The sequence below is a fragment of the Balaenoptera physalus genome (genome assembly GCF_965194825.1).
Source record: "Balaenoptera physalus genome assembly, chromosome: 2".
Lineage (NCBI taxonomy): Eukaryota > Metazoa > Chordata > Mammalia > Artiodactyla > Balaenopteridae > Balaenoptera > Balaenoptera physalus.
In genome coordinates, this window is record NC_138883.1 from 171,980,686 (window position 1) to 171,999,580 (window position 18,895).

An 18,895-nucleotide genomic window follows, 5' to 3' on the forward strand; every position below is an offset into this window, starting at 1 on the left:
CCAGCTCCAGGAGGTAGAAGCAAGCCCTTGTCCCTCCCCGGTCCAAGGCCCCCAATAAAAAGCTCTCCAGGGAGAGCTTGGGAACCTGGACTGCTTGCATTGAGGGAAATTTTCACAGCTACCTTAGACGTCGGCACAGGGCAGTCCATCTGGGCTGGAGGCTGCCGCCTAGATGTTTACATAACCGAGTTCTCTGGAAGGGATTCGGCTGGAGTGTCGCTGGCAGGGACTGCTCGCTCTTGCATGAGCTGTGCTGGCAGATCTCACCCTCCATTCATCTCGGAGGTTTCAATGCTGGCCAGCTGCCCGGGGCGCCACCGCAGAGGCTTCCTGAAGACCTGCTCCCAGGCCTCCTGCTTCTGCTGCGGCAGCGTCATGGACAGGACAGGACCCCTTGTTCCCCAGCACCATTTACAAATAGGGGCGGAGCATCAGACTAGGAAAGGAAGGGAAATGGGGGGGGGGGAAGGCAGAGGGAGAGGATTCCAAAACCAAAGGAGGGCTCCCACCTCCTTTTCACCCCAGGATGCCCCTCGGTGGCAAGGCGGTCGCAGGGTGTAACGCAGTGCCGTAACATGCAATGGCCATGGCAAACGGGAGAGCTAGAAACATCCTGGGTGCATCTCACTGAGAGCAGTTACAGAAAAAAAGACATGATCCTGGATCTGTTAGTCAAATCAAAAATTCTAATTGGACACAGAATGATTTCTCCAAGCTTTCGGCAGGAGGTAATTATTCTGTTGCCTACACAAAGGAAAAAAGGAGGAAACAGAGCCTACTGTTTGGGCTGTTTCCACACAAGAAGGAACGAGAGAAGTTTCTGCTTGTATCAGAACTGATTAAAAGATGGCAGGGTTCCTGATCTTTCCTCTTTCCTGATTTAACCAGGAACGCGGGTGTCAAATGGTTTACACATGTCATTCCAAAGCCTTGGGAACCAAACTTGAGTGTATTTTCAGCATACGCCGGAGAAAAGACCTGGAAATGAGTGTGTGATGAGATCACTTTTTAGGGAAAGGCAGAATCTTAAATATGAACAAATACATGAGGCAGCGATTTCATCTTATATCCTTCATAGTGTCCAGCATGGAGCTTGAAACACACAAAACTCTTGGGAAGTATGATTGATTGAAAATATGGAGTTACAATTCTTGACTGTGGTGATGGTTTCACAGGTGTGGATATATGTCAAAGCTCATCAAACGGTACACTTTAAACACGCGCAGCTTATTGTGTGTCAGTGATACATCAATAAATCCGTTTAAAATATGAGAGTCACTCCTTTCACGCATTAAAAAAGGGACAGACCATCAGGATGATCTGAAAAGTCCAATTTGTTTTTGTTGTTGCTGTTACTTTCCTGAATTTTATTATAGCCACGTCTGGTGTACACACACCATACACTTGGCACCTAAGGAACGTTCGTTGAGTGAATAAGTGACCGAAGAGTGCAACGTATGGAGCCGTACATCTCAGCAGAGTTCTTCACACTTTGAGGAGAAATTACTTCATTTTTTATATCTTACATTTTTTAAATTTGAAGTGTGAATTGGATTTATGGTGTTTCTCAGATGTTGTCATATCCAGGACTGAGCCATGAAGTCTTTAAATATCAACTCTATCTGGCTGAGTCCCACTTCGTGTCTCTGCCTGGAATTTCTCCTTCCCCAGGCCTGTATATGACATACGTAAAGCTGAGACCATTCAGCGTCTCCTTCTGGATAGCTGTTAAATATGTCAAACTCAAAGAGAATTACTGACCTACCTTCTTCTGCAAACCATCTCCACCCGCAGCTTTCACCTCTTAGCTAACAGCCATTCCAGCTCTGCATCACCACGTTCTGTCCTCTCACATCCCACTTCCAACTCACCAGAAAATCTCAGAGTATCCAGACCCTGGCCCCTTTTCATCACCTTCACTTTATCACTTGCCCCATTCCGGCAATGGCCAGCCAAGTGGCACCCCTGCTCTTCCCTCTGCCTGTCTTGCAGTCTGGTCCCCACACAGCACCCAAACCGTCCCTGTGCAGCCCAAGTGGGAGCAGGGTGCCGCCCACGTCCACACTCTCCAGCGCTCAGTCCCATTTCCCCCAGTGCAGAAGCCTTCAAGGCCCCACGTGATGCCTACCTTTATAACCCCTCACTCGGTCTGCTGTTCCCCCCTCATCTCCTTGCTGTTCCCTACAGGTCACTCTTCTGCCCGGGGCCTGTGATGAGCTCCTTCCTCTGTCTGGAATGTTCCCCCCAGACACCCACATGACTCACCTCTTCGCTTCCTTCAAAGCTTTGCTCACATATCACCTTTTCATAACGTCTCCTCCGACTTCTGAATTTAAAATAGCAACCTTGCCATACTTCCCAGCCTCTGCTTTATTTTTCTTACAGCAATTACCACCTTCTAGCACACTACATAATTTACTTAGTTATTATGTGTCTTGCCCGCCTCTTCCTCGTAGAGTGCAAGCTCCATGAGGGCAAGAAGTTGGGTTCGTTTTGTTTGCTGACACATTCCTGGGACAGAAGAGGCACATGAGTAAGTGCATGAGTCAGAATGACTGGCTGACTCACCACCTGACTGAATGAATGAATAAATGAAGGAACTGCGTGCGCAGGCACGTTCTGCCATTCTGCCAGCTGGGGTGCAAGGCTCGCCCTCATATAAAGGATGTCAGCTGTGCTGCACCATCCTTGTTGTCTTACTGTTTACTCTTTGACACAGACACGTGCAGACAGAGAAGGGCTGACAGACAGGTAAGGACACCAAGCTTAAGCAGGAAAAAAAAAAAAAAAACAGTTCCAGCTATATGCAAGCAAGGAAAGAAATGAGACACCACCACAATATGTGACAAATAATCACTCATTCATGTTTCTGAGCACCTACCAAATGCCGGGCATAATAGAAGGTGCTTCAGAATCAAAGACAACTAAGTGCAGCCACTACGGAGAACAGTATGGAGCTTCCTTAAAAAAACTAAAAACAGAACAATCATATGATCCTGCAATCCCACCCCTAGGCATATATCCGGGGAAAACTCTAATTCGAAAAGATACATGCACCCCAGTGTTCATAGCAGCACTATTTACAACAGCCAAGACATGGAAGCAACCCAAATGTCCAATGTTCATAGCAGCACTATTTACAATAGCTGACTCACCAACTGGAAGCAACCCAAATGTCCAACCCAAATGACAGACGAATGGATAAAGAAGATGTGGTATATATATATATACATATATATATATATATATACATATACATAAAGTGGAATATTACTCAGCCATGAAAAAGAATGAAATAATGCCATTGGCAGCAACATGGATGGACCTAGAGATTATCATACTAAGTGAAGTAAGCCAGACAGAAAAAGACAAATACTTTATGATATCGCTTCTATGTGGAATCTAAAAAAAATGATACAAATGAACTTATTTACAAAATAGAAACAGACTCAAAGACAAAGAAAACAAACTTACGGTTACCAAAGGGGAAAGGGAGGGGGGATAAATTAGGAGGTTGGGATTAACAGATACAAACTAGTATACATAAAAGAGATAAACAACAAGGTCCTACTTGTTGGGAACTATATTCAATATATATATTCAATATCTTATAATGACCTATCCTGGAAAAGAATCAGAAAAAAAATGTGTATATGCCTACATACATACCTGAATCGCTTTGTTGTACAGCAGAAACTAATACAATATCGCAATCAACTATAATTAAATTTAAAAAAATAAAGACATGCTCTTTCCCTTAGAAGCTACAGTGAGAGACATACACATTAACGGGTCATTCGAATTTGAGATCAAACTGGAACAGCGACCTGGTGAGATTCCTGTGGGAGAACAGAGGAGGAAGACTCGCTCCACTTGGAGGGACAGGAGGAGGTAACGCTGCAGGCTGGAACTGAAGAATGAGCAGGGGTGTCCGGCAGACAAGGGACAGGATGGGCCTCTTAATCTGAAGGGTGAGTATTTGCAAGAAGCTGATGTCCAGCAAAGGTTAAATGTACGTGGGGAAAGGCAAGGGTGTGTGGTGGTGTATGCACAACAGACTGAGTATCTGTGTCCCCCCCAGAATCCATATGCTAAACATGAACTCCCAATGTGATGGTATCAGGAGGTGGGATATTCGGGAGGTGATGAGGTCATGAGGGTGGAGCCCACGTGAGTGGGATTAGTGCCCTTAGAAAAGGGGCTCCAGAGAGATCCCTCGCCCCATCCCACTGTTTGGCGACACAGTGAGAAGGCCCCATTCATGAACCAGGAAGCGGGTCCTCAGAAGATACCAAATCTGCTGGTGCCTTGACTCCCCAGCCCCCGGAACAGTGAGAAATAAATGTCTGTTATTTATAAGCCACCGAGTGTTTTGTTATGGTTGCCTGAACAGACCAAGACAGTGTATGAAGGATAGTGTGAGAAAAGAAGTTTAAGAAATAAGAAGCTACCAGGTTGTGGTGAGGCCTTTTATTCCATGTTAAGGGCTGTGGTCTACAGGGAATGAAGGGGGGCGGCAAGGAGAGGTAGAGAGAGGGGATGCCTGTGTGCGTGCTTTTGTGTGTGTGTGTGTGTGTGTGTGTGTGTGTGTGTGTGTGCAGTAGGATGGTGGTAAAGGGATAAGTGGTGATCATTTTACAATAACTCAGAAAAGAAAGAGGAAACCTTGAACCATGGCAGTGGCTGTCAGCACCTCACCCCAAAAGAACTTGGGAAGAAAACATACGAACAAGGCATTGGAGAAACTGACGGTAAAAGGCCAGAAGAGTTTGATGCTAGTAATGTAGCAAAGAGGAAGAGTGAGGAGACATGGTGAGTCACTTATCACAGGACAACGATGTTTAAGCCTTAGGAGGAAGAGGAACAGGGTAATCAAAAAAACCACAGGTGGAACTAGTAATACAAAGGGACACGCAGCAAAGCATTGGCTGACTCTGGGACTACTAGAATAATGAGGTTCCTCTGGGGAACTGTATTTACTGAATACTGATAACTAGCCAAACAAAGACTCAGCTGTTCCAAAGCCAGTCTGACAGGCAATCCCACCAGGGAGGGTCTGATGGGAAGGGGCAGGCAAATGCTGTGCTATTTCATCATCACCTTCTAGGCAACAGAGAAAGCTGCATAACACGAGCTTCCCCGCTCCCACCTTTCCACAAACAAGAAGCAAGGAGGCTCACACACGAACGGTTTTCTATTTCCAACATAAAACCCAAAGTCACAGTACAAAATTTACAGTTTTTAGATTTTCTTCAGTTTGGTTTTGTTCGTTCTTCAGGAGTGTGATCAGTCCTACCGGCGAGACAAAAAGAACTTAGTCATTTAAAAAAACCAAAGGACTGGGCTTCCCTGGTGGCGCAGTGGTTGAGAATAATCTGCCTGCCAATGCAGGGTACACGGGTTCGAGCCCTGGTCTGGGAAGATCCCACATGCCGCGGAGCAGCTGGGCCCGTGAGTCACAACTACTGAGCCTGCGCGTCTGGAGCTTGTGCTCCGCAACAAGAGAGGCCGCGATAGTGAGAGGCCCCGCGCACCGCGATGAAGAGTGGCCCCCGCTCGCCGCAACTAGAGAAAGCCCTCGCACAGAAACAAAGACCCAACAGAGCCATAAAATTAAACAAAAAACAAAAACAAAAACCAAAGGACTGTGGTTTGGGATATTATTCTTGGATATTATTATCAAGATATATTTGAGTATCTTTCCAAGATATCTGTATCTAAAGGGCACAAAATCTGCATTGATAAAGTTATAACCTTAGGAACAGGAGGGCAGGGAAACTAAACTGTCGTGCGCGAGCGAAAACCACATATTCCACAATAAAGATGGAACCACAAACAAATACCAGTTTACAATTTCTGCATAAAATGACAGACACACTCCACCCTGTCTAGGCAAACGAAGCCTATAAGCTGTCCCTGAAGATCCACCTAAAATATATCCTTGTTCTGGATGTGGTTATTATGTTCTATAAATACTTTCCTTGTTTTTACATTTGTTTAATGCTTTTATTCTGCTGCCCGTGTGTGTGCCTGTTTAATCCATCTCCAGAAGATGGACCATCTCTCATTCTAATTTATTTTATTTAACACTTCAAAGGTTATTAGGTGCTTAGATAATTTTTGATGAATATTCTGCTAATTGGCATGTTGATTTCTCCTACTGTGAGGAAAACTCTCCCAGTATTTTCAGAGCGGTCAGATGGTAGATACAATTAATAAAACTCACACAAACATGTGGTACACTCAGGTTCTAGGCTTATTTCTTCCATTCACTTGCTGCGTTAAGTACTTGGGTGAAATATAAATAAGAAAATTGGAGGTGAAAATCCTTCTAATTGTTGACCATGAATGGAAAATAACCAAAAATTTTACATACTGATTGGATTGTTGCCTTTGTTGTTAAGAAATAGATGGCATACAACAGGCACATGAAAAGATGCTCCACACTGCTGATTATGAGAGAAATGCAAATCAAAACTACAATGAGGGGACTTACTTGGTGGTGCAGTGGTTAAGAATCCGCCTGCCAATGCAGGGGACACGGGTTCGAGCCCTGGTCCGGGAAGATCCCACATGCCGCAGAGCAACTAGGCCCATGAGCCAAAACTACTGAGCCTGTGCTCTAGAGTCTGCGAGCCACAACTACTGAGCCCACGTGCCACAACTACTGAAGCCCGAGCACCTAGAGCCTGTGCTCTGCAACAAGAGAAACCACTGCAGTGAGAAGCCCGCGCACCGCAACAAAGAGTAGCCCCCGCTCGCCACAACTAGAGAAAGGCCGTGTGCAGCAACGAAGACCCAGCTCACCCAAAAATAAGATAAACAAAATAAATAAATTTATTAAAAAAAAAAAAACTACAATGAGATATCACCTCACACCAGTCAGAATGGCCATTTTCAAAAAATCTACAAACAATAAATGCTGGAGAGGGTGTGGAGAAAAGGGAACCCTCCTGCACTGTTGGTGGGAATGTAAATTGGTACAGCTGCTATGGAGAACAGTACTAAGGTTCCTTAAAAAACTAAAAAAAGAGTTACCATATGATCCAGCAATCCCATCCTGGGCATATACCCAGAGAAAAACTTCATTCACAAGTATACATGCACCCCAGTGTTCACTGCAGCACTATTTACAACAGCCAGGACATGTAAGCAACCTAAATGTCCACCGACAGATGAATGGATAAAGAAGATGTGGTATATATATATACAATGGAATATTACTCAGCTATAAAAAAGAATGAAATAGTGCCATTTGCAGCAACATGGATGGATCTAGAGATTATCATACTAAGTGAGGTAAGTCAGACAAAGACAAATATTATATGCTATCACATATGTGGAATCTAAAAAATAATACAAATAAATCTATTTATGAAACTAAAATGGCTCACAGACATAGTAAACAAACTTACGGTTACCAAAGGGGAGAGGGAGGGGGGAGGGACAAATTAGGAGTATGTAATTAACAGATACAAACTACTCTACATAAAATAGATAAGCAACAAGGATTTACTGTACAATAAAGGGAATAATATTCAATATCTTATAATAACCTATACTGGAAAATCATCTGAAAAAATACATACATAACTGAATCACTTTGCTGTACACCCGAAACTAACACAATATTTTAAATCAGCTATACTTCAATTAAAAGAAAAAGGATGGCATAACCATTGACTGACATACCCTTATTTCTACTGGAGAATTTTTTCAAAATAAAAACCCTAAGAGCTTTCAGATCAATCCTGAAAACTGAAGAATTTCAGAAAGGCAGGGTGATAGAATCCATGAGTGCAAAGGCAAAATCATATTTCTTCTCTTCCTTCCCCTCCCCCAACCACTCCTCACCACTTTAATGTTCCTGGACTCAGTCAAGACTCACGGGTACAGCAGGATGCCACCCATTCTTAATAAGCCTCCTCTGTCCCAATAAGGAAAGGATCACTAGGGTGATGTCTTTACCGGCAGAATCCTTCCTGCAAGGGTGGGTGACATTTACGGAGTATCAGAGCTAATGTTTTTTTTTTTTTTTTCTTAAGGCTACTTTCTATTTATAAAATTCACTCCAGGATTGTAGGTAAGGAGGTGCCATTTATTTCAGTAATACCTCCACTTCCACGGCCAGTGGCCTTCTTACACCCCTCAAGTTTTAAACCTCCTGCAGTTAGTCCTGTTGGGGCTTCCAGGGACATAAGCAAGCCAAGCAGAGAGGGGAGAGTGCAAAGACAAAATTTCTGATTCTAGAAGAGGCGCCCTTATTTTTTTTGTGCTGGGTGCTTCACGGATATCACCTCATTGGCTCCACTGAATATAACTTTTCTGATAAATAAGAAAACCGAGGCTCAGAGAGATTCAGTAATTTACCCAAGGCCTCACAGCCAGGAAGGGGCAGAGCCACAAGTCCAAGCCTGAGGGACATGACACCACAGCCCTACCCCCTCTGTGTGCCAAACCACGTGGTCAGGGACTCTAGTCTTGGCCCTGCAACGGAGACCCTGGCGAGGTCCCTGAACATCTGTGAGCATCTCCTCATTTGTAAAAATGATCTCTATGCCCCCTTTCACTCCAAAAATTCCATCCGAGATGTCTGACTTGATGGAGAATCCCCAAATCTCGTATGTGCGTGGTCCACAGTCTCTGCTCAGCATTTAGTGTGACTGCAGCCCTTGATGCTTTACTGTTATCCGTGGTCTCTGCTCTCCTGCCAAGACCTGCCGGCTACATCTGTGCTACTGGTCACTCCGTAGTTACTCTGTTACAAAACACTCAACCACCCCAATAAAAGGGGATTGAGAAGGCAGAACACTGCCCTGCATTGTGCTCAGCTCCCACCGCTCTTGTCCTCACCACCCTCCCCTCTTTTCTGCTCTCTCTCTGAGCAACAGAGAAATAAGTATCCAATATCTCTTGGGGGTAACCAGAGGGTGCAGAGAAATCGGTGAGCCCGCAGTGCACTACCCACTGTATGTAGGTGTGTTGCCCAGCACCAGAGGGTTCCACACTATTAGGGTTTCCTAGTTTGGGTTTGTCACAAGTATATACTTTTTCACAGGCATGTGGGGAGAGCATAATTGTGCATTTTATGGTTATGAATGGCACAGCCTGGCAATTCTCCGATTATTATTTCCATTTGCTGTCATGCATTATCAATCTAATTCCCCATTACATGCCATTTTTTTCATGCATTCCTCATACAGCAAGGACAAAGAAAGGCAAAAGCCCTGCAAAGAAGCCTGTATCACCAGAAGAACAGGCTAACTCTGATGGAAATTGTGGAGTTAGAGCCCAAGGTTGAGAGGATAGCTTTTGGCTAATTCGAAGTACCATCAAAAAGTTTGGTATTCTGCATGAGTACCAAGACAGGCAAGGTATTGCTAAATGGGAATGAGGGGCCACACCACAGAACAGACTTATAAAAAAAGTTAGATACAGGAGGACCTAAGAGGACATTTTTCTTTAGACCACTGGGTCTTCCAGGTTTCTGAAGATGCTGAAATATATCAGTGTTGCAGTTGGTATGAAGAGTCACTCAGTGATTTTTCTTATTCAAACAGGATCTATTGAGTGCCCACCATAAGCAGAGGGTAAAGGTAGGGATCCTTCAGTGAACAGAAAGTGCGCAGTAACTATGGACTGGCAAATAATCACTAATAAGATAGGAGCAAGATGGCGCGTGTGAAGGTAGAGTTTGGGGAGAAGGGTGTGCGTGTGCAAATGTTCTTGACCACCTACAACTCACGTCTTCTTGCACTGCATCAAGGAATGGCCAGAGCTTCAGTTTTAAAATAAAAAAACAGAAACCACCACATACGATGGAGATCAGGCTTTGTAACAAGTTGGCTCCTATCAGCTCCATCTCTGAACTGGAGTTAGCGATGCTTGATCATCTACAGAGGGGTTACCCATTCAGTTCAAACGGAACCTACAGGCCTATTTTTTCTTGATCATTTGGTAGTCATAAGATCACTGAACTGAACCAGATCCCTTCAATCCCTTCCAACAACCATGGCCTTTATTCTGAGCAGTAATTTCCATCTTCAAGGAGAAAAGTACTTCTCTTTTGGGGAAAAAATACCTAATTTCTACTGATAAAGTTAAGAATTGAACACACACACCCTTGCCCACAAACACACATACTCACTCACTCAACAGCACCCAAAATAAGCATTAATGCAACTCACTAAATGGTAGCAAGAGCTCTCATCGTCTTCTGAGAAAGTAAGAGAGGCATAATGATAGATACTTTTAGGATAATGCGGCTAGTGGTAGAGATGGTAGCCTCAAAAGTAAGGGTGTGTCTAAATTATTCCTTATAAATAAGAGAAAGACATGCTGATCCCACAGGACAGGGGAAAGAGTGGCAGCTGACGGATTTAGGGAACCAAAAGGAAAGTGCTGTGGAGAGAATTTCTGATAAGCTGGATTTATGCTGATTCGGAAAACTCGCAAAAGAGAGTAGCAAAACCAGCAGGCTTTGTGTGCAGTGGTGACCCTGGAGCCCAGAGTTCCAAGAGCTATTGTACCAGCTCTTCAGATTAAATGTCCTGGAAAATGCAAAAACAGAAATGGAAAATACTGCCAATACACTTCAGTCTGATTACGGCTAGAATAAACAGCATAAGATAAAATACTCAAATCTCATCCTTCCCCAACAGGTTCGACTTGTAGTGGCCACTTTTCCCAGATTCTTTTTTTTTTTTTTTTTTAATATTTATTTATTTATTTATTTTTGGCTGTGTTGGGTCTTCGTTTCTGTGCGAGGGCTTTCTCTAGTTGCGGCGAGCAGGGGCCACTCTTCATCGCGGTGCGCGGGCCTCTCACTATCACGGGCTCTCTTATTGCGGAGCACAGGCTCCAGACGCGCAGGCTCAGTAGTTGTGGCTCACGGGCCTAGTTGCTCCGCGGCATGTGGGATCTTCCCAGACCAGGGCTCGAACCCATGTGCCCTGCATTGGCAGGCAGATTCTCAACCGCTGCGCCACCAGGGAAGTCCCCCGGATTCTTTAAGTCTTTGATTTTGCTTACGGTAGGAAAAGTTCAAGCATCTATGTATCTTACATAACTGATGGAATGATCCTTTCTCTTCCTTTTCTCCCATCAACTCCTACCTTTTAGGAGACATCCAATATCTACTTTTGTTCCTTTAACTACCTATTCAGAGAGCAATGGACAGCAAAGAATCAGAAATGGACAAGATGGGAGAGAATGGATAACCAGTGTCCTGGGGAGGTTATGAGTATGTGCTAATCCTGTAAGGTAGTTCCTCTTTTGCATCTTTAGCTCAAGAGGAATGTAGTTTTTGAAATTTAGATCGAAGATCTTTATCCCATGGCTTCTCTCCCCATGAGGTCTCAGAGATCCTTTCTAATAGAGATGCTGGAATTTTTCACAATGAATAAACCCAAATAGAGAATTTCTGCCACAAAGATTACTGACACATCAGCTGATATCCAAAAATAAATAAATAAATAAATAAATAAATAAATAAATAAATAAATAAATAAAAGATAGGAATGAAAGCCATTGGTGAATCTAGACTTATACATTCTGATACTGTGTAGAGTGTGGTTTAAACTAACTTCAAAACCTATTTAACTGTTAGCATGTCTTTCTCACTTTACCTAGTTTAAATGGAAATTCTCCAGAAGCTACACTGTTCCTTTTTTTAAAAAAAGTATTGACATATGCAAAAATTTCTCAGAACAAAGCTTGAGTTTTGAATGTGCCCCATCATATTTTCAGTCATTCAGTGTGTCAGGCTAAATGCAACTCTTAGAACTGATAAGTATATGACAAATGAATAAAACTCTAAGTCTTTTACTTATACACACACACTAGCACTAATAACGTGAGCACGAGTGGTATATTTACTCAGTAAAGTCAGTAATGATCTTCTTTGGAGGCAGTCACACTCAACTCCACATTTACTAAATACAAAGGTACCCTGACAGGTCCCCTCAATTTCCTGGACCTTTCATCTCATCACTGCCTCTCCCATCACAAATCGATCACACTTTCTCATCAGCTCATAGAGGATGACTCAAGGACCCCTTTCTTTTACAACTCTGGCATTCTCACTAGTCCACAGAACCTTTTGCCAAGTTCCAGAACACAAGCAAGGATTCATTCTTTTTTTGTTTTTTTGGCCGCACTGTGTAGCATGTAGGATCTTAGCTCCCCAACCAGGGATCGAACCCGTGCCCCTGGCAGTGAAGCAGGAAGTCTTAACCAGTGGACAGCCGGGGAAGTCCCAAGGACTCATTCTTGGTTTATTCTTTGACCTCAGAGTGTAACTGGGCCGTTACAATAAAGCTGAGCACCACCCACATCTGGGAGGCAGATCTCATGGATTATGAAATCAGTGACTCACTGAACCTCAAGGGGTTTCGGTTTCTCCCATGACAAGATCATGCTAATGGCACTTGCCACCTGCTAGGCTGTCAGGGGACTTGGCAACAATGTCTACAAATTACAAAGAGGCCCTATGCCATAAATAACAAGTCTTATTAATAAAATTAGTTCAAGTGCCAGAAAGAATATTACCAACAACAGTGGCAGATCACACTTGGTCAGAAAAAAAGTGGGTGGAGGAATCAAAAAACGGGCAGAAGATCTAAATAGACATTTCTCCAAAGAAGACACACAGATGGCCAACAGGCACATGAAAAGATGCTCAACAACGCTAATTATGAGAGAAATGCAAATCAAAACTACAATGAGGTATCACCTCACACCAGTCAGAATGGCCATCGTCAAAGAGTCTACAAATAACAAATGCTGGAGAGGGTGTGGAGAAAAGGAACCCTCCTATACTGTTGGTGGGAACATAAACTGGTGCACCCACTATGGAAAACAGTATGGAGGCTCCTTAAAAAGCAAAAATAGAACTACCATATGACCCAGCAATCCCCCTCCTGGGCATGTATCTGGAGAAAAACATGGTTCGAAAGGATACATGCACCCCAGTGTTCATTACAGCGCTGTTTACAATAGCCAAGACATGGAAGCAACCTAAATGTCCATTGACAGATGAATGGACAAAGAAGATGTGGTACACATATACAATGGAATATTACTCAGCTATTAAAAAGAATGAAATAATGCCATTTGCAGCCACATGGATGGACCTGGAGATTATCGTACTAAGTAAAGTAAGTCAGAGAAAAACAAATATCATATGATATCACTTATATGCGGAATCTACAAAAAAAAAAAAAGATACAAATGAACTTATTTACAAAACAGAAACAGACTCACAAACAGAGAAAACAAACTTATGGTTACCAAAGGGGAAAGGCGGGGAAGGAATAAATTAGGAGTTTGGGGTTAACAGATACACACTACTATGTATGAAATAGATAATCCTCAAGGACCTACTGTATAGCACAGGGAACTATATTCAATATCTTGTAATAACCTATAATGGAAAAGAATCTAAAAAAGAATATATATATGTATATACACACATATATGTATTAATCACTTTTCTGTACACTAACATGACTGAAACTAACAGGACATTGTAAATCAACTATATTTCAAGAAAAAAAATTTTTTTAAGTGGGTGGAGGGATTTTCTGATCCTCATTTCAACTAACACTATTCCCTTTTAACACAAGAAGAGTTTAATGTTGTTGTTGTTTTTCTAAAAGGTTACTTCTACCCACACAATTTTGCACATCAAGCATCACTTTTTTCCAAGTTATTTGGAGGCAACACTGTATTTACTAGCAGGACAATATAGTGTTGATTTCAAAGCAAGTCCAAATATTGCTTCCAATCAAATTAACTGCAGCTATTTAACCTCTGGGACCAAAGAGATTCAAGTCTATCTGCTGCGGGACCCCCCCATTCCTGGTGTACCTTAAATAAACCCAGATTTCATTCACAGCAGAAGGGACCCCTCAGCCAACAGAAGAGGCTCATCCTCTGACCCTCTAGGTTGCAAGAGATGAACACGCTGAGAATCAAAATCAGATTTCTGCTGATCTGAAGGTTTAGTCTTCCCACCATGTCCAAGTCAGACTCCAAAAGGGGGCCAAACGCTATGAACGAACTTGAAGCAATTTAAAAACCAGAAACAAAACAATGAAATGTGTCCTCCCATCCGCCCCCCCCCACCCCCCCATCAACCTCCCACTTTGTTGCACATTGGAAAAATGGCACACAGAGCTAAGTTCTACTACGTGTACGGAATAGATTTTGCATCCAACTCCTGAGACAGTTCCCCCAGGGTCAGCGGTGGCTTCCCTGGATGAAGTCATAAGTTTGCCCCTGGCTCTTGGACTGGTGCTTTCCCCGAACATCACAGTCATGCTTTGAGAAAAGGACCAGACTTATAGTGCCGAGGTGTTAGAGGTATGTGAGAAGCTGTTCAAAACCCACTCAGGTAAATGCAGATCAAGTCAGCCTGACCAGGTGTCTAAATACAGCTGGGGCTACTCCAACACCGAATAAGCCATCCCCACCGAAGAGCTCGGATTTAGAAGTGTGCTTGGCTTAGGTGTTCTGAGAATCCCTTTCACCAGATGCTGGGAGGATTCAAACTGAGAGAAGCCAGAACAGCGGTAACAACCTCTGCTGGGATGTTCCATTCATAGGGGAGAAAGCCTCCTCCATCCACGGGGAGGTCAGGGGATCGCCTTTCCCAGCAAGCAGAGCTTCCGGGGGGACTGGCATTGCTGCACCGTTCAGAATGAGCGTGTCTATTAAGAAGCCTCCGCCAGACCTATTATTAGAACAGCCATCCCTCGGAAATTTCGCAGAATTTGCTTGAATCTACCGAGCAGTTACTCTCCTAACGAGGTACTGGAGAAAAGGCACCGAGTTCCTGACTACACACGGGCAGCCCACACGGCTCTCCAAGTACAGGACCGGTTCATCTTTTCTAAATGCAATAGGCGCCCACATTTGGGCAGTTGCCTGCAATACAGAAGCACTGCGTTTGGGGGGTTCGTCCTGAAGGGGGTTTCCTCCTCTCCTCCTCCTCCTCCTCCCGCTGTCTCCCTGCATTAAACTTGCTGCAGCCATTTGGAGTGTGAAAGAGCAGTCCATTTTAGCAGTTCCAGGCAGCCGGCGATCTGCAGCCTGCCTCCTGAACCCACCCAAAGAACAGGACTGCCCTGTCACTTCCAGAAAAACGGTTAGAAAAAAAAAAAAAAAGAACAAAATCACGCCCAGGTCTGCCTGCAGCAAGGTCCTTTCCTTTCTCCCCGGGTAGACCCAGCCAGTGTGAGGTCGAGATGCCAAAGAAAGTGGGTGCGGGGAGAGCGGGTAGCAGGAGGGAGTAGAGTCTGTGCCGCACGTGGGGTGTGCACTGGAACAATGTCACATCTGCGGCATTAAATGCTCTACGTCCTCCGTAAAGCAGAAGTGTCATGTCCCTCTCACCGGCCCAGAAATGGACCCAGAAGTGCTGCAGAATCCACCGCCTGCCCGCAGTCGCGGCTGGGAAACAAAGACACATTACCTTTTATTCGTGGCGCTTCCCGGGGAGCCGAGGAACTTCAGGTTTGCAGCGGCGGATCCGCCGAAACGGGCGTCCCATGCGCCCCGGGTGCGCAGGCCCGGGGCCTAGCCGGCGGCATCCGCGCCCAGCGCCTCCGCCCCCGCCTCCGCCGCGCGGCGCCCGCAGCCGCCCCGCCGGTCCCCGCGCGCCCCCGCCGCCGCCGCCCCGCCGCCCCGCCGCCCCCGCGGGTCCCCAGTCAGCCCATCGCCCGCTCGCGCCGCTCACGCCGAGCCTGGCCGCGCGCCGGGGCGCACCGCCGCCGGCCCGCCCCTCGCCCGCGCGCCGAGCACCGTGCCGCCGCGCCCGGCCCTCCGCATCGCGGTCGGCCCCGCGCGGCGCCCCCGGGCACGGCGAGCGCGCTCGGGGCGGCCGGCGGCCGGCGGCCGGGGGCTAGGCCGGCTCCGGCGAGTCCCGCGCGGCCGAGCGCGCCGCCGCCTCCCGCGCGCGCCGCGGGGCACCCCCGAGAGCCGCCCGCACGCGGACAACAATGAACGCGCCGGCCCGGCCCGGCCCCTGCGCAGCCCGCGAGCCCCCGGTTCCCGCTCCGCCGCACACGCGATCGGGACCAAGTTAGGTCCCGAATCAGCCGCCGAGCCGCAGAGGCTGCGCGGAGCCAGAGGCGTGCGCGAGAGGAGCGGGGATTCCGAGCCCGGGGACCGCCCGCGCACCCGGCGCCGTCCCCGACAAACCCACAGAAACCCGCTGCGGGAGGCCCCCTCCCACCCTGGGAGCCGGAGGAAGAGGCTACCTTGGCTGAACTTGGCGGAAGGTGCAGCTCTTATCCCTCGATCTAGTCCAGTTTTCTTGCATTAATCTCCCCTCAACTCTTTGGAAATGGAAGTTCCTGTGAGATAACCCAGTCGTGGGGCTATTGTCAGGATTCGCAACAATTACTGCTGAGGGGAGACTCCCATTTCCAGAGCCTGGGGGAGGAAGACGGCCTGACACGTTCTCTTTCCAAAAAAGAGAAACACACTGGGAGACTATCCCGAGAACAGTAACTCAATTCACATTGTATGTCTAAATGTTTATTACTTCAGGAGCTCAATTTGCCTTAGACACTTTTTTTCCCCCCTTTTTTCATGAATTGTCAAAACACGGTTGATGAAATAAAGGGAGAAGGAGGCGGGAGCACTCGCTTAGCGAAGGTGGAAAAGCCAGCTTGTCTCAGAGGTAAAATCTTTCCCTAGAACTCACTCGTCACTTGAATTCCCAATATCCAGCCACCCGTCCATCCACCCATCCATCCATCCAACCATCCACCCATCCTTCAAGGGAGGGACTGTTTCCCCTTTCAGCCTAGTTTGAAGGAGACCCAGGTATACTGATACGATTATTTCCAGGACACTGGCAGGAGTGAAAACTTACAAACTTTATAATAAAAAGAAATCTCACACATCCTGTCTTCCAACTGATCTTTCCAGACACAGCTTGTGTGTTCTCTGATGATCTCTGGTGAACATTTTTGACAGTTCAAGAAGGCCTCACAATCCACAGAAGGGAAACATCTAACTTTTCCTCCAAGTCAGTGTTGCAGGAAAAGGTGAACGCCTGTGAGAAGGACTACCCATCTTATTTCAGGCGGTGGTGATCACATGCTCCTGGCTGGGGGACTTGATTATCTGAATCTGAGGAATGGGAAGCTGAATGGGAGGTTTCTGTATTTTTGAAGTCCTTGAGGATTGTTCTCATGCCAAGCCCGGTTCTTCCATGTTGCAATTGAAGCCCATCTCCTCGTGTTCTGAGGCCTTTAGAGGGAATATTATTGCTTTGGAAGCAGATTATTTCCAGCGCTGCTTTGTTTTGACTGCAACACCCAACAGGTGGGGATCGAGGAAATGTTCAAACCTTTCTCTTCCGATAGTTTGCATCCTTAGGAGAGTCTTTGGATTCCATCTACATCCACCTCCTGCCTTTCCACCTTGGCCGCTGGAATTCTCAATTTGTCCTGAATCAAGCTGACCCACTGGTAAAGCCCCTTTCCAGGTTCCCTGTCTCACTAAACAGCATCCTTCCTCTCCCCACAGGGACAGAGAGATCTTTCATCTCCTTCCTTTTACTCATTCCTCACTGTCAAATTATCACCAGGCCTATCCTAATAGATCTGGAAAGTTCCTTGGGAGCAGCCCCTTGTCTGACTTGTTCCAACAGTGCCTGGTGCCCATTGCTTAATCTTTGTTGCATGAGTAGGCCCTGCCCCTAGCCTCGGTCAGTGTACATCACCTTTCACCGCCATGTCTCTAGCAACCTCTTGACTGGACCCCAGTCTTGTCTCTCAAATGCATTCACCACACCACCTGGAGTCACTCTTCCGAAACTCACATCTGATCATAGGATTTCTTTGCTTGAACCCATTCAAGGTTTCCCTGGCTCTTAGGAATAAAGTCCTCGCTTCTTTAGATGGCTGGGATGTCCGGAGCATAAGGCCCTCCTTATCCGTCCAGCCTTGTCTGCGGCCACCAGACCCATCGCTCTCTCTTCCCTTCAGCTCCATAACCCTATTCCAGGTCCCCTGTGCTCCTGGTTCTCACTGGTCCCCTTGTCCCCCAGCAGCCCATGACTGTAGAAGCCACTCCAATCATGTCACATCTCTGCTTACAAATATCCGGGCTTCTCACTGCTCCTGAAGTATCCGCCCCATCGTCATCACGTGTTATTCTCCGAGTCCCTCTCTATGATTTGCCACCAGGCCACTTTTCTGCCCATGAATGACTCTTTCCTTTTCTTGGCTTTTGCATGTCTTGTTTCTCCTGCCTGGAATGCTCACCGCCCACCCCCGCCCCGCCCCACCCCCTCTTTGTATAGCTGGCTCCTCGCCATCCTTCAGGTTTCTGCTCAAACCCTGCCTCCTAGATAAGCTTCCCTGATCAGCACGTGGGAAGTGACCTCCCCAGCTGCTCTTTGTATCATTAGCCTGTTTATTTCCTTCTTAACTATGATTGGTATTCACAGCTGCGTGTGAAAGGCACAGACTGATGTCAGACTTCCAGAGCCTGGCTCTTGCCTCAGCCACCTGCTAACTGTACAACCTTGGGCAAGTATCTTAACCTCTCTGTGCCTCAGTTTTCTCACCTATGAATTGGGGATCATAATACTACCTACCTCATAGCGTTGTTATAAGGATTAAATGAATCAATATACGTGAAAAACTTAGAACAGGACCTGGCAATATAAGCGTATACATGTGAGGGCCTTTATGTGTTTTATTCTCACTCTGTCCCCATGGCCTAGGCTAGTCCCCAACACAGGCTGTCTTTACCCCCTAAGCCTTTTGTGTTTGGAGTCCAAACTGAGAATGGATACAAATTTCGGGAAGAAAAACTACATTTGAAGAATTTAAGTACTGAGAGAAATAGGCCATGGTAAAACTTGATGAATGAG

The 18,895-nt window shown here is 46.0% G+C and overlaps 1 protein-coding gene across 8 annotated transcripts in view; it reads right to left on the reverse strand.

Moving 5' to 3' along the window:
- The window catches only part of FRMD4A (FERM domain containing 4A), a 466,908-nt gene that overhangs the window by 212,488 nt on the left and 235,525 nt on the right, over positions 1-18,895 (reverse strand). Inside the window, exon 1 of one of the 8 annotated variants that reach the window (XM_082452758.1) lies at positions 16,263-16,281. The exons of 6 other annotated variants lie outside the window; for them this stretch is intronic. The gene's annotated coding sequence lies outside the window, so the exon portion shown is untranslated. Of the gene's footprint in view, positions 1-15,475; positions 15,656-16,262; positions 16,282-18,895 lie in introns of those variants that run through there. One more of the 8 variants, XM_082452756.1, reaches the window with a different exon arrangement.